Source organism: Oncorhynchus keta, unplaced genomic scaffold (assembly GCF_023373465.1).
Source record: "Oncorhynchus keta strain PuntledgeMale-10-30-2019 unplaced genomic scaffold, Oket_V2 Un_contig_1414_pilon_pilon, whole genome shotgun sequence".
Lineage (NCBI taxonomy): Eukaryota > Metazoa > Chordata > Actinopteri > Salmoniformes > Salmonidae > Oncorhynchus > Oncorhynchus keta.
The window spans coordinates 118640-132163 of record NW_026278573.1 but is presented as its reverse complement, the minus strand read 5'-3'; the positions used below and the strand labels follow the sequence as shown (position 1 = coordinate 132163).

The window sequence follows — 13524 nt, the reverse complement described above, 5'->3', positions numbered from 1 at the left end:
TTAACCATTAGTGGAGAAAATGCAAAACTGACCCAAGATCAGCGTCTAGGGGAAACTTCACCCTACACCATTTCATTGCCTCAGGGACACATGGAGGGCGTTTGGGCTGATTGGTTTCTCTCTTTTCAGGTTTCGATCGGGGGAAAGAAGATTCCCTGCCTCCGAAAGAGGACTCGTCTCACTCCATATCCAAGAGCAAGGTATGGTCCAAAAATACACCCCAGACCTCTCCTCTCACAGCTCTTTCTCCTTTCTCTCTTTACAGGATGTACAAGGACAGAAAACATACCCATCCACTCACTCTGAAGCAGAAACCTTTGAAATCGACTTTATTTCTTTGACCAAAGTCCCCAACCATTAAAGCCTCATGCTTTACCATCAACTCTTTATGAGCAAGTAGTAGAGGAGAGGAGAGGAGAGTAGGAAGGGAGGGTGCTGATGAAACCCATTTCAGTGTGTAAGACATAGTCCTAATGAGACCAGGGAGTAAAGGAGTTACTGTAAAAGAACAAGCCAACAATTTCAACCTCGCCACAGCTGTGAGCTTCATTCATTATTAATCACATGTACATCAAACCATCATCAAAAACAGAAACCCAACCATTCCAGGCCTCTCAACAGAACCCACTGTTCAACTTCCAATGAGAACTAAGGCCAAGGGTTGCAAAATTCTGGTTAATTCCCCAAACATCCAAGGTTTTATAGAAATCCTGGTTGGTGAATTCCATTGAATAGGAGAGAGAAAGAGAGGAGAGTGTGCTGAAATAGCAGTGGGCTGGATTTGAACCCACGCTACAATGGTATATTTGTTCTATAGGCAGCGGCTGTTCTGTTTTTCCAATAATAAAACAGTGACAGCATAAATATATACATAAATACCAGTTCTCTTTACTCCAGTCCTCTCCTCTTTACTCCAGTCCTCTCCTCTTTACTCCAGTCCTCTCCTCTTTACTCCAGTCCTCTGCTCTTTACTCCAGTCCTCTCCTCTTTACTCCAGTCCTCTCCTCTTTACTCCAGTCCTCTCCTCTTTACTCCAGTCCTCTGCTCTTTACTCCAGTCCTCTGCTCTTTACTCCAGTCCTCTCCTCTTTACTCCTGTCCTCTCCTCTTTACTCCAGTCCTCTCCTCTTTACTCCAGTCCTCTGCTCTTTACTCCAGTCCTCTGCTCTTTACTCCAGTCCTCTGCTCTTTACTCCAGTCCTCTCCTCTTTACTCCAGTCCTCTCCTCTTTACTCCAGTCCTCTCCTCTTTACTCCAGTCCTCTGCTCTTTACTCCAGTCCTCTGCTCTTTACTCCAGTCCTCTGCTCTTTACTCCAGTCCTCTGCTCTTTACTCCAGTCCTCTCCTCTTTACTCCAGTCCTCTGCTCTTTACTCCAGTCCTCTCCTCTTTACTCCAGTCCTCTCCTCTTTACTCCAGTCCTCTCCTCTTTACTCCAGTCCTCTACTCTCTCCTTTTACTCCAGTCCTCTCCTCTTTACTCCAGTCCTCTGCTCTTTACTCCAGTCCTCTGCTCTTTACTCCAGTCCTCTCCTCTTTACTCCAGTCCTCTCCTCTTTACTCCAGTCCTCTCCTCTTTACTCCAGTCCTCTCCTCTTTACTCCAGTCCTCTGCTCTTTACTCCAGTCCTCTGCTCTTTACTCCAGTCCTCTGCTCTTTACTCCAGTCCTCTCCTCTTTACTCCAGTCCTCTCCTCTTTACTCCAGTCCTCTCCTCTTTACTCCAGTCCTCTGCTCTTTACTCCAGTCCTCTCCTCTTTACTCCAGTCCTCTGCTCTTTACTCCAGTCCTCTGCTCTTTACTCCAGTCCTCTGCTCTTTACTCCAGTCCTCTCCTCTTTACTCCAGTCCTCTACTCTCTCCTCTTTACTCCAGTCCTCTCCTCTTTACTCCAGTCCTCTGCTCTTTACTCCAGTCCTCTCCTCTTTACTCCAGTCCTCTCCTCTTTACTCCAGTCCTCTGCTCTTTACTCCAGTCCTCTGCTCTTTACTCCAGTCCTCTCCTCTTACTCCAGTCCTCTCCTCTTTACTCCAGTCCTCTCCTCTTTACTCCAGTCCTCTGCTCTTTACTCCAGTCCTCTCCTCTTTACTCCAGTCCTCTGCTCTTTACTCCAGTCCTCTCCTCTTTACTCCAGTCCTCTCCTCTTTACTCCAGTCCTCTCCTCTTTACTCCAGTCCTCTCCTCTTTACTCCAGTCCTCTACTCTCTCCTCTTTACTCCAGTCCTCTCCTCTTTACTCCAGTCCTCTGCTCTTTACTCCAGTCCTCTCCTCTTTACTCCAGTCCTCTGCTCTTTACTCCAGTCCTCTGCTCTTTACTCCAGTCCTCTCCTCTTTACTCCAGTCCTCTCCTCTTTACTCCAGTCCTCTCCTCTTTACTCCAGTCCTCTCCTCTTTACTCCAGTCCTCTGCTCTTTACTCCAGTCCTCTGCTCTTTACTCCAGTCCTCTGCTCTCCAGTCCTATGCTCTGCTCCCCCCTCTCCTCTACCTAGCAGTTTTTTTCTGAGCCGTTAAGTGGCCCTGCCTCATGAAGCTCTCCCCTGCTCTCTCTGTCTACTCTCTGCTAATAGAACTCTATTAGGCCCTGGCTTCAGCTAAGAGTCATGCCTGTGTAGAATCCAGCTCCTTGGTTAGCGTTAGCCAAGCTAGCGCAGGACTAAACAAAGGGCTTGACAGGCTGAGCAGGGCATAAGGTAAGGCCCACAGCGTTGTTCGTGGTAGCCTCAACTGAGACTGCTATTACTATTGCAGGACTTCCATTGGGGGCTGTTATCATGGTGGTATCAGAGGCCTGTTGTTTTCTTCCAGGTGTCAGGATACTCTCTAGGCTCCTTTATTGACATTCACTTCAGAAGCCAAAAACGCCAAGGGTGCCTCCAGACACCAGATGAGTGTGTGTGTACCTGGTAGGATCGGGTAAATCAATCTGACTGGTGCTAAAGTTTGAGTGGGGCCCAGACAACTCTAATACAGCAGTCTATTGGATGGGAATAATGATTTCCCAGGGACTCAAAGTGCTTTACATAGTAAGAGGGGTAACTCACCTCATCCAACCGCCAATGTGTAGCACCCACCCACCTCATTTGGAGCCAGACAGCTCCCCAGTTTGGGCCAGACAGATCCCCAGTTTGGGCCAGACAGATCCCCAGTTTGGGCCAGACAGATCCCCAGTTTGGACCAGACAGCTCCCCAGTTTGGACCAGACAGCTCCCCAGTTTGGGCCAGACAGCTCCCTAGTTTGGGCCAGACAGATTCCCAGTTTGGGCCAGACAGCTCCCCAGTTTGGGCCAGACAGCTCCCTAGTTTGGGCCAGACAGCTCCCCAGTTTGGGCCAGACAGATCCCCAGTTTGGGCCTGACAGCTCCCCAGTTTGGACCAGACAGATTCCCATTTTGGGCCAGACAGCTCCCCACATGCTCATCACATCCAGTAATACAGTAAGACTTCTGTCCTAGTGTCACCAGATGGAAACTGTTTGTCTCAGGTTAGAAGGGTACTAGTGAGCCATTCCCAGCTGACTATACGCTCACTTCCTCCTCCATGTCTCCACAGTCAGAGTCCAAGCTCTACAATGGCTCTGACAAGGATGTCTCGTCGTCCGGTAACAAGCTCACCAAGAAGGAGTCGCTCAAGGTAAGTAGGGAGACTTACAGCAGAGACCAGCCTAAGGATGATCTTATAGTAAGTAGCTTGTCAGAACGGCCCTGTTTCTGTTGCGTGAGGCAGCTTGATGTAGAAGTACAACCCCTGGACAGGACTCTAGACATTAGGGAAACACTGTAGCGTGATGTTTGTGTGTGGCCCCTGCAGGTACAGCTAGGGCAAACACTGTAGCGTGATGTTTGTGTGTGGCCCTGCAGGTACAGCTAGGGCAAACACTGTAGCATGATGTTTGTGTGTGGCCCCTGCAGGTACAGCTAGGGCAAACAGTGTAGCGTGATGTTTGTGTGTGGCCCTGCAGGTACAGCTAGGGCAAACACTGTAGCGTGATGTTTGTGTGTGGCCCCTGCAGGTACAGCTAGGGCAAACACTGTAGCATGATGTTTGTGTGTGGCCCCTGCAGGTACAGCTAGGGCAAACAGTGTAGCGTGATGTTTGTGTGTGGCCCCTGCAGGTACAGCTAGGGCAAACACTGTAGCGTGATGTTTGTGTGTGGCCCCTGCAGGTACAGAAGAAGAACTACCGTGAGGAGAAGAAGAGAGCCACCAAGGAGCTCCTCAGCACCATCACAGACCCTCTGTTATTGTCATGGCTGACTGGCTCAAGGTTCGACTTGCCCTGCTTCTTGTTTCTGGACTGTACACAACGTGGGCAATGTGCTGCAATTACTTGAATATTACTTTACATGCAACAAACTATAAAGCCATAAGAATCTGCTATAATCTATTGAAGTTTCTCCAGAATTTTCACAAGTGCCCTTGTTGATAGAAGTTTCCAACAAAATAAATATATATTTGAACATAGTTTATTAGACATGATGATATTTGGTGTATTTTATGTCTGAGTGTGTGTGTTTGGCCACGTGTCTGCACCTCAGATCCGGGGTACTCTGAAGAGCTGGACCAAGCTGTGGTGTGTGCTGAAGCCGGGGGTTCTTCTCATCTACAAGACCCATAAGAATGGCCAGTGGGTGGGCACGGTGCTGCTCAACGCCTGCGAGCTCATCGAGAGACCCTCAAAGAAGGACGGCTTCTGTTTCAAACTCTTCCACCCTCTGGAGCAGTCCATCTGGGCAGTCAAGGTAATAAAATAGTACATTTATTTTATATAGAGCTTTTCATTAGAACAGCGTCTCAAAGTGTCTTTTAAAAACAACAACAACTAATTCAAGGTGATCTGTTGGGCGATGGCTTCCACAACTTCAGATAATAATGATGATAAGATGGAGAGCGATAGAGTTTCTAGTCAGACCTGCACAATGGCCTTTAGGTAAGGGAGACATCATGTCATTTAATGGAGTGGTATGAGCACATCTGTAAAAGCCCCTTGTCCCAAATGCTGGATCAGACAGGATAATGTAGAACAAAAACATCAATCTGTCTGCACACTGGTATAATACTCTGGTATAATACTGCCTAAGTACATTTTTGTTCAGACATGAACTGACTAACCTGAGTACCGCTCTCTTTAGCTAATCCACTCCCTACGCCATGGCCTTTCTGCCATCTTCACTTGTGAACATTCAATCATTTTCTCTTGATCCTGATTCCATCCCTTTTACAGCTACCCGAGTTTGTATCCTGTTGCCGAGTTTGTATCCTGTTTGTATCATGTTGCTAAGCAACCGTGTTTTGTTTGTCCAAACAAAACCAGTCTTTCAAAAGTTGCTGGCTCACATATAAATTCTCCAACTAAATACAATTCCAACCACAAAACTTCTTAGTACAACAACTTGTCTACCTAACAGCTAAATGTTTGTTTTTGACTTTGTTAAAATTCATATTTTATTTTCGAGGCTCCACATGTTTTCATGGAAAATGTAAATGTTATTTCCAACCACCAATAGAGGGGTTGGCTGTTTAGAAACAAAAGGGTCACCTGCACAACTATGGGGCAAACAGACGGGTTGGATTAGATTGTTGACCCCATGTTAACTATGTTTCAGCTCCAGTGTTTATTGAGAACACAACTATGGGGCAAACAGACGGGTTGGATTAGATTGTTGACCCCATGTTAACTATGTTTCAGCTCCAGTGTTTATTGAGAACACAACTATGGGGCAAACAGACGGGTTGGATTAGATTGTTGACCCCATGTTAACTATGTTTCTGCTCCAGTGTTTATTGAGAACACAACTATGGGGCAAACAGACAGGCTGGATTAGATTGACCCCATGTTAACTATGTTTCAGCTCCAGTGTTTATTGAGAACACAACTATGGGGCAAACAGACAGGCTGGATTAGATTGTTGACCCCATGTTAACTATGTTTCAGCTCCAGTGTTTATTGAGAACACAACTATGGGGCAAACAGACAGGCTGGATTAGATTGTTGACCCCATGTTAACTATGTTTCAGCTCCAGTGTTTATTGAGAACACAACTATGGGGCAAACAGACGGGTTGGATTAGATTGTTGACCCCATGTTAACTATGTTTCAGCTCCAGTGTTTATTGAGAACACAACTATGGGGCAAACAGACAGGCTGGATTAGATTGTTGACCCCATGTTAACTATGTTTCAGCTCCAGTGTTTATTGAGAACACAACTATGGGGCAAACAGACGGGTTGGATTAGATTGTTGACCCCATGTTAACTATGTTTCAGCTCCAGTGTTTATTGAGAACACAACTATGGGGCAAACAGACGAGCTGGATTAGATTGTTGACCCCATGTTAACTATGTTTCAGCTCCAGTGTTTATTGAGAACACAACTATGGGGCAAACAGACGGGTTGGATTAGATTGTTGACCCCATGTTAACTATGTTTCTGCTCCAGTGTTTATTGAGAACACAACTATGGGGCAAACAGACGGGCTGGATTAGATTGTTGACCCCATGTTAACTATGTTTCAGCTCCAGTGTTTATTGAGAACACAACTATGGGGCAAACAGACGGGTTGGATTAGATTGTTGACCCCATGTTAACTATGTTTCAGCTCCAGTGTTTATTGAGAACACAACTATGAGGCAAACAGACGGGCTGGATTAGATTGTTGACCCCATGTTAACTATGTTTCAGCTCCAGTGTTTATTGAGAACACAACTATGGGGCAAACAGACGAGCTGGATTAGATTGTTGACCCCATGTTAACTATGTTTCAGCTCCAGTGTTTATTGAGAACACAACTATGGGGCAAACAGACGGGTTGGATTAGATTGTTGACCCCATGTTAACTATGTTTCTGCTCCAGTGTTTATTGAGAACACAACTATGGGGCAAACAGACGGGTTGGATTAGATTGTTGACCCCATGTTAACTATGTTTCAGCTCCAGTGTTTATTGAGAACACAACTATGGGGCAAACAGACGGGCTGGATTAGATTGACCCCATGTTAACTATGTTTCAGCTCCAGTGTTTATTGAGAACACAACTATGGGGCAAACAGACGGGTTGGATTAGATTGTTGACCCCTTGTTAACTATGTTTCAGCTCCAGTGTTTATTGAGAACACAACTATGGGGCAAACAGACTGGTTGGATTAGATTGTTGACCCCATGTTAACTATGTTTCAGCTCCAGTGTTTATTGAGAACACAACTATGGGGCAAACAGACGGGCTGGATTAGATTGTTGACCCCATGTTAACTATGTTTCAGCTCCAGTGTTTATTGAGAACACAACTATGGGGCAAACAGACGGGCTGGATTAGATTGTTGACCCCATGTTAACTATGTTTCAGCTCCAGTGTTTATTGAGAACACAACTATGGGGCAAACAGACGGGTTGGATTAGATTGTTGACCCCATGTTAACTATGTTTCAGCTCCAGTGTTTATTGAGAACACAACTATGGGGCAAACAGACGGGTTGGATTAGATTGTTGACCCCATGTTAACTATGTTTCAGCTCCAGTGTTTATTGAGAACACAACTATGGGGCAAACAGACGGGTTGGATTAGATTGTTGACCCCATGTTAACTATGTTTCAGCTCCAGTGTTTATTGAGAACACAACTATGGGGCAAACAGACGGGTTGGATTAGATTGTTGACCCCATGTTAACTATGTTTCAGCTCCAGTGTTTATTGAGAACACAACTATGGGGCAAACAGACGGGTTGGATTAGATTGTTGACCCCATGTTAACTATGTTTCAGCTCCAGTGTTTATTGAGAACACAACTATGGGGCAAACAGACGGGCTGGATTAGATTGTTGACCCCATGTTAACTATGTTTCAGCTCCAGTGTTTATTGAGAACACAACTATGGGGCAAACAGACGGGCTGGATTAGATTGTTGACCCCATGTTAACTATGTTTCAGCTCCAGTGTTTATTGAGAACACAACTATGGGGCAAACAGACGGGTTGGATTAGATTGTTGACCCCATGTTAACTATGTTTCAGCTCCAGTGTTTATTGAGAACACAACTATGGGGCAAACAGACGGGTTGGATTAGATTGTTGACCCCATGTTAACTATGTTTCAGCTCCAGTGTTTATTGAGAACACAACTATGGGGCAAACAGACGGGTTGGATTAGATTGTTGACCCCATGTTAACTATGTTTCTGCTCCAGTGTTTATTGAGAACACAACTATGGGGCAAACAGACAGGCTGGATTAGATTGACCCCATGTTAACTATGTTTCAGCTCCAGTGTTTATTGAGAACACAACTATGGGGCAAACAGACAGGCTGGATTAGATTGTTGACCCCATGTTAACTATGTTTCAGCTCCAGTGTTTATTGAGAACACAACTATGGGGCAAACAGACAGGCTGGATTAGATTGTTGACCCCATGTTAACTATGTTTCAGCTCCAGTGTTTATTGAGAACACAACTATGGGGCAAACAGACGGGTTGGATTAGATTGTTGACCCCATGTTAACTATGTTTCAGCTCCAGTGTTTATTGAGAACACAACTATGGGGCAAACAGACAGGCTGGATTAGATTGTTGACCCCATGTTAACTATGTTTCAGCTCCAGTGTTTATTGAGAACACAACTATGGGGCAAACAGACGGGTTGGATTAGATTGTTGACCCCATGTTAACTATGTTTCAGCTCCAGTGTTTATTGAGAACACAACTATGGGGCAAACAGACGAGCTGGATTAGATTGTTGACCCCATGTTAACTATGTTTCAGCTCCAGTGTTTATTGAGAACACAACTATGGGGCAAACAGACGGGTTGGATTAGATTGTTGACCCCATGTTAACTATGTTTCTGCTCCAGTGTTTATTGAGAACACAACTATGGGGCAAACAGACGGGCTGGATTAGATTGTTGACCCCATGTTAACTATGTTTCAGCTCCAGTGTTTATTGAGAACACAACTATGGGGCAAACAGACGGGTTGGATTAGATTGTTGACCCCATGTTAACTATGTTTCAGCTCCAGTGTTTATTGAGAACACAACTATGAGGCAAACAGACGGGCTGGATTAGATTGTTGACCCCATGTTAACTATGTTTCAGCTCCAGTGTTTATTGAGAACACAACTATGGGGCAAACAGACGAGCTGGATTAGATTGTTGACCCCATGTTAACTATGTTTCAGCTCCAGTGTTTATTGAGAACACAACTATGGGGCAAACAGACGGGTTGGATTAGATTGTTGACCCCATGTTAACTATGTTTCTGCTCCAGTGTTTATTGAGAACACAACTATGGGGCAAACAGACGGGTTGGATTAGATTGTTGACCCCATGTTAACTATGTTTCAGCTCCAGTGTTTATTGAGAACACAACTATGGGGCAAACAGACGGGCTGGATTAGATTGACCCCATGTTAACTATGTTTCAGCTCCAGTGTTTATTGAGAACACAACTATGGGGCAAACAGACGGGTTGGATTAGATTGTTGACCCCATGTTAACTATGTTTCAGCTCCAGTGTTTATTGAGAACACAACTATGGGGCAAACAGACTGGTTGGATTAGATTGTTGACCCCATGTTAACTATGTTTCAGCTCCAGTGTTTATTGAGAACACAACTATGGGGCAAACAGACGGGCTGGATTAGATTGTTGACCCCATGTTAACTATGTTTCAGCTCCAGTGTTTATTGAGAACACAACTATGGGGCAAACAGACGGGCTGGATTAGATTGTTGACCCCATGTTAACTATGTTTCAGCTCCAGTGTTTATTGAGAACACAACTATGGGGCAAACAGACGGGTTGGATTAGATTGTTGACCCCATGTTAACTATGTTTCAGCTCCAGTGTTTATTGAGAACACAACTATGGGGCAAACAGACGGGTTGGATTAGATTGTTGACCCCATGTTAACTATGTTTCAGCTCCAGTGTTTATTGAGAACACAACTATGGGGCAAACAGACGGGTTGGATTAGATTGTTGACCCCATGTTAACTATGTTTCAGCTCCAGTGTTTATTGAGAACACAACTATGGGGCAAACAGACGGGTTGGATTAGATTGTTGACCCCATGTTAACTATGTTTCAGCTCCAGTGTTTATTGAGAACACAACTATGGGGCAAACAGACGGGTTGGATTAGATTGTTGACCCCATGTTAACTATGTTTCAGCTCCAGTGTTTATTGAGAACACAACTATGGGGCAAACAGACGGGCTGGATTAGATTGTTGACCCCATGTTAACTATGTTTCAGCTCCAGTGTTTATTGAGAACACAACTATGGGGCAAACAGACGGGCTGGATTAGATTGTTGACCCCATGTTAACTATGTTTCAGCTCCAGTGTTTATTGAGAACACAACTATGGGGCAAACAGACGGGTTGGATTAGATTGTTGACCCCATGTTAACTATGTTTCAGCTCCAGTGTTTATTGAGAACACAACTATGGGGCAAACAGACGGGTTGGATTAGATTGTTGACCCCATGTTAACTATGTTTCAGCTCCAGTGTTTATTGAGAACACAACTATGGGGCAAACAGACGGGTTGGATTAGATTGTTGACCCCATGTTAACTATGTTTCAGCTCCAGTGTTTATTGAGAACACAACTATGGGGCAAACAGACGGGTTGGATTAGATTGTTGACCCCATGTTAACTATGTTTCAGCTCCAGTGTTTATTGAGAACACAACTATGGGGCAAACAGACGGGTTGGATTAGATTGTTGACCCCATGTTAACTATGTTTCAGCTCCAGTGTTTATTGAGAACACAACTATGGGGCAAACAGACGGGTTGGATTAGATTGTTGACCCCATGTTAACTATGTTTCAGCTCCAGTGTTTATTGAGAACACAACTATGGGGCAAACAGACGGGCTGGATTAGATTGTTGACCCCATGTTAACTATGTTTCAGCTCCAGTGTTTATTGAGAACACAACTATGGGGCAAACAGACGGGCTGGATTAGATTGTTGACCCCATGTTAACTATGTTTCAGCTCCAGTGTTTATTGAGAACACAACTATGGGGCAAACAGACGGGTTGGATTAGATTGTTGACCCCATGTTAACTATGTTTCAGCTCCAGTGTTTATTGAGAACACAACTATGGGGCAAACAGACGGGTTGGATTAGATTGTTGACCCCATGTTAACTATGTTTCAGCTCCAGTGTTTATTGAGAACACAACTATGGGGCAAACAGACGGGCTGGATTAGATTGTTGACCCCATGTTAACTATGTTTCAGCTCCAGTGTTTATTGAGAACACAACTATGGGGCAAACAGACGGGCTGGATTAGATTGTTGACCCCATGTTAACTATGTTTCAGCTCCAGTGTTTATTGAGAACACAACTATGGGGCAAACAGACGGGTTGGATTAGATTGTTGACCCCATGTTAACTATGTTTCAGCTCCAGTGTTTATTGAGAACACAACTATGGGGCAAACAGACGGGTTGGATTAGATTGTTGACCCCATGTTAACTATGTTTCAGCTCCAGTGTTTATTGAGAACACAACTATGGGGCAAACAGACGGGTTGGATTAGATTGTTGACCCCATGTTAACTATGTTTCAGCTCCAGTGTTTATTGAGAACACAACTATGGGGCAAACAGACGGGTTGGATTAGATTGTTGACCCCATGTTAACTATGTTTCAGCTCCAGTGTTTATTGAGAACACAACTATGGGGCAAACAGACGGGTTGGATTAGATTGTTGACCCCATGTTAACTATGTTTCAGCTCCAGTGTTTATTGAGAACACAACTATGGGGCAAACAGACGGGTTGGATTAGATTGTTGACCCCATGTTAACTATGTTTCAGCTCCAGTGTTTATTGAGAACACAACTATGGGGCAAACAGACGGGCTGGATTAGATTGTTGACCCCATGTTAACTATGTTTCAGCTCCAGTGTTTATTGAGAACACAACTATGGGGCAAACAGACGGGCTGGATTAGATTGTTGACCCCATGTTAACTATGTTTCAGCTCCAGTGTTTATTGAGAACACAACTATGGGGCAAACAGACGGGTTGGATTAGATTGTTGACCCCATGTTAACTATGTTTCAGCTCCAGTGTTTATTGAGAACACAACTATGGGGCAAACAGACGGGTTGGATTAGATTGTTGACCCCATGTTAACTATGTTTCAGCTCCAGTGTTTATTGAGAACACAACTATGGGGCAAACAGACGGGCTGGATTAGATTGTTGACCCCATGTTAACTATGTTTCAGCTCCAGTGTTAACATTAAGATTTAAGTCATTTAGCAGACGCTCTTATCCAGAGCGACTTACAAATTGGTGCATTCACCTTATGACATCCAGTGGAACAGCCACTTTACAATAGTGCATCTAAATCTTTTAAGGGGGGTGAGAAGGATTACTTTATCCTATCCTAGGTATTCCTTAAAGAGGTGGGGTTTCAGGTGTCTCCGGAAGGTGGTGATTGACTCCGCTGTCCTGGCGTCGTGAGGGAGTGTGTTCCACCATTGGGGAGCCAGAGCAGCGAACAGTTTTGACTGGGCTGAGCGGGAACTGTACTTCCTCAGTGGTAGGGAGGCGAGCAGGCCAGAGGTGGATGAACGCAGTGCCCTTGTTTGGGTGTAGGGCCTGATCAGAGCCTGGAGGTACTGAGGTGCCGTTCCCCTCACAGCTCCGTAGGCAAGCACCATGGTCTTGTAGCGGATGCGAGCTTCAACTGGAAGCCAGTGGAGAGAGCGGAGGAGCGGGGTGACGTGAGAGAACTTGGGAAGGTTGAACACCAGACGGGCTGCGGCGTTCTGGATGAGTTGTAGGGGTTTAATGGCACAGGCAGGGAGCCCAGCCAACAGCGAGTTGCAGTAATCCAGACGGGAGATGACAAGTGCCTGGATTAGGACCTGCGCCGCTTCCTGTGTGAGGCAGGGTCGTACTCTGCGGATGTTGTAGAGCATGAACCTACAGGAACGGGCCACCGCCTTGATGTTAGTTGAGAACGACAGGGTGTTGTCCAGGATCACGCCAAGGTTCTTAGCGCTCTGGGAGGAGGACACAATGGAGTTGTCAACCGTGATGGCGAGATCATGGAACGGGCAGTCCTTCCCCGGGAGGAAGAGCAGCTCCGTCTTGCCGAGGTTCAGCTTGAGGTGGTGATCCGTCATCCACACTGATATGTCTGCCAGACATGCAGAGATGCGATTCGCCACCTGGTCATCAGAAGGGGGAAAGGAGAAGATTAATTGTGTGTCGTCTGCATAGCAATGATAGGAGAGACCATGTGAGGTTATGACAGAGCCAAGTGACTTGGTGTATAGCGAGAATAGGAGAGGGCCTAGAACAGAGCCCTGGGGACACCAGTGGTGAGAGCGCGTGGTGAGGAGACAGATTCTCGCCACGCCACCTGGTAGGAGCGACCTGTCAGGTAGGACGCAATCCAAGCGTGGGCCGCGCCGGAGATGCCCAACTCGGAGAGGGTGGAGAGGAGGATCTGATGGTTCACAGTATCGAAGGCAGCCGATAGGTCTAGAAGGATGAGAGCAGAGGAGAGAGAGTT

General features: G+C 45.6%; 1 pseudogene; it reads left to right on the top strand.

Annotated features, from left to right (window-relative positions):
* Window positions 1-13524, top strand: part of LOC118381717 (oxysterol-binding protein-related protein 8-like) — a 75264-nt pseudogene that overhangs the window by 34317 nt on the left and 27423 nt on the right.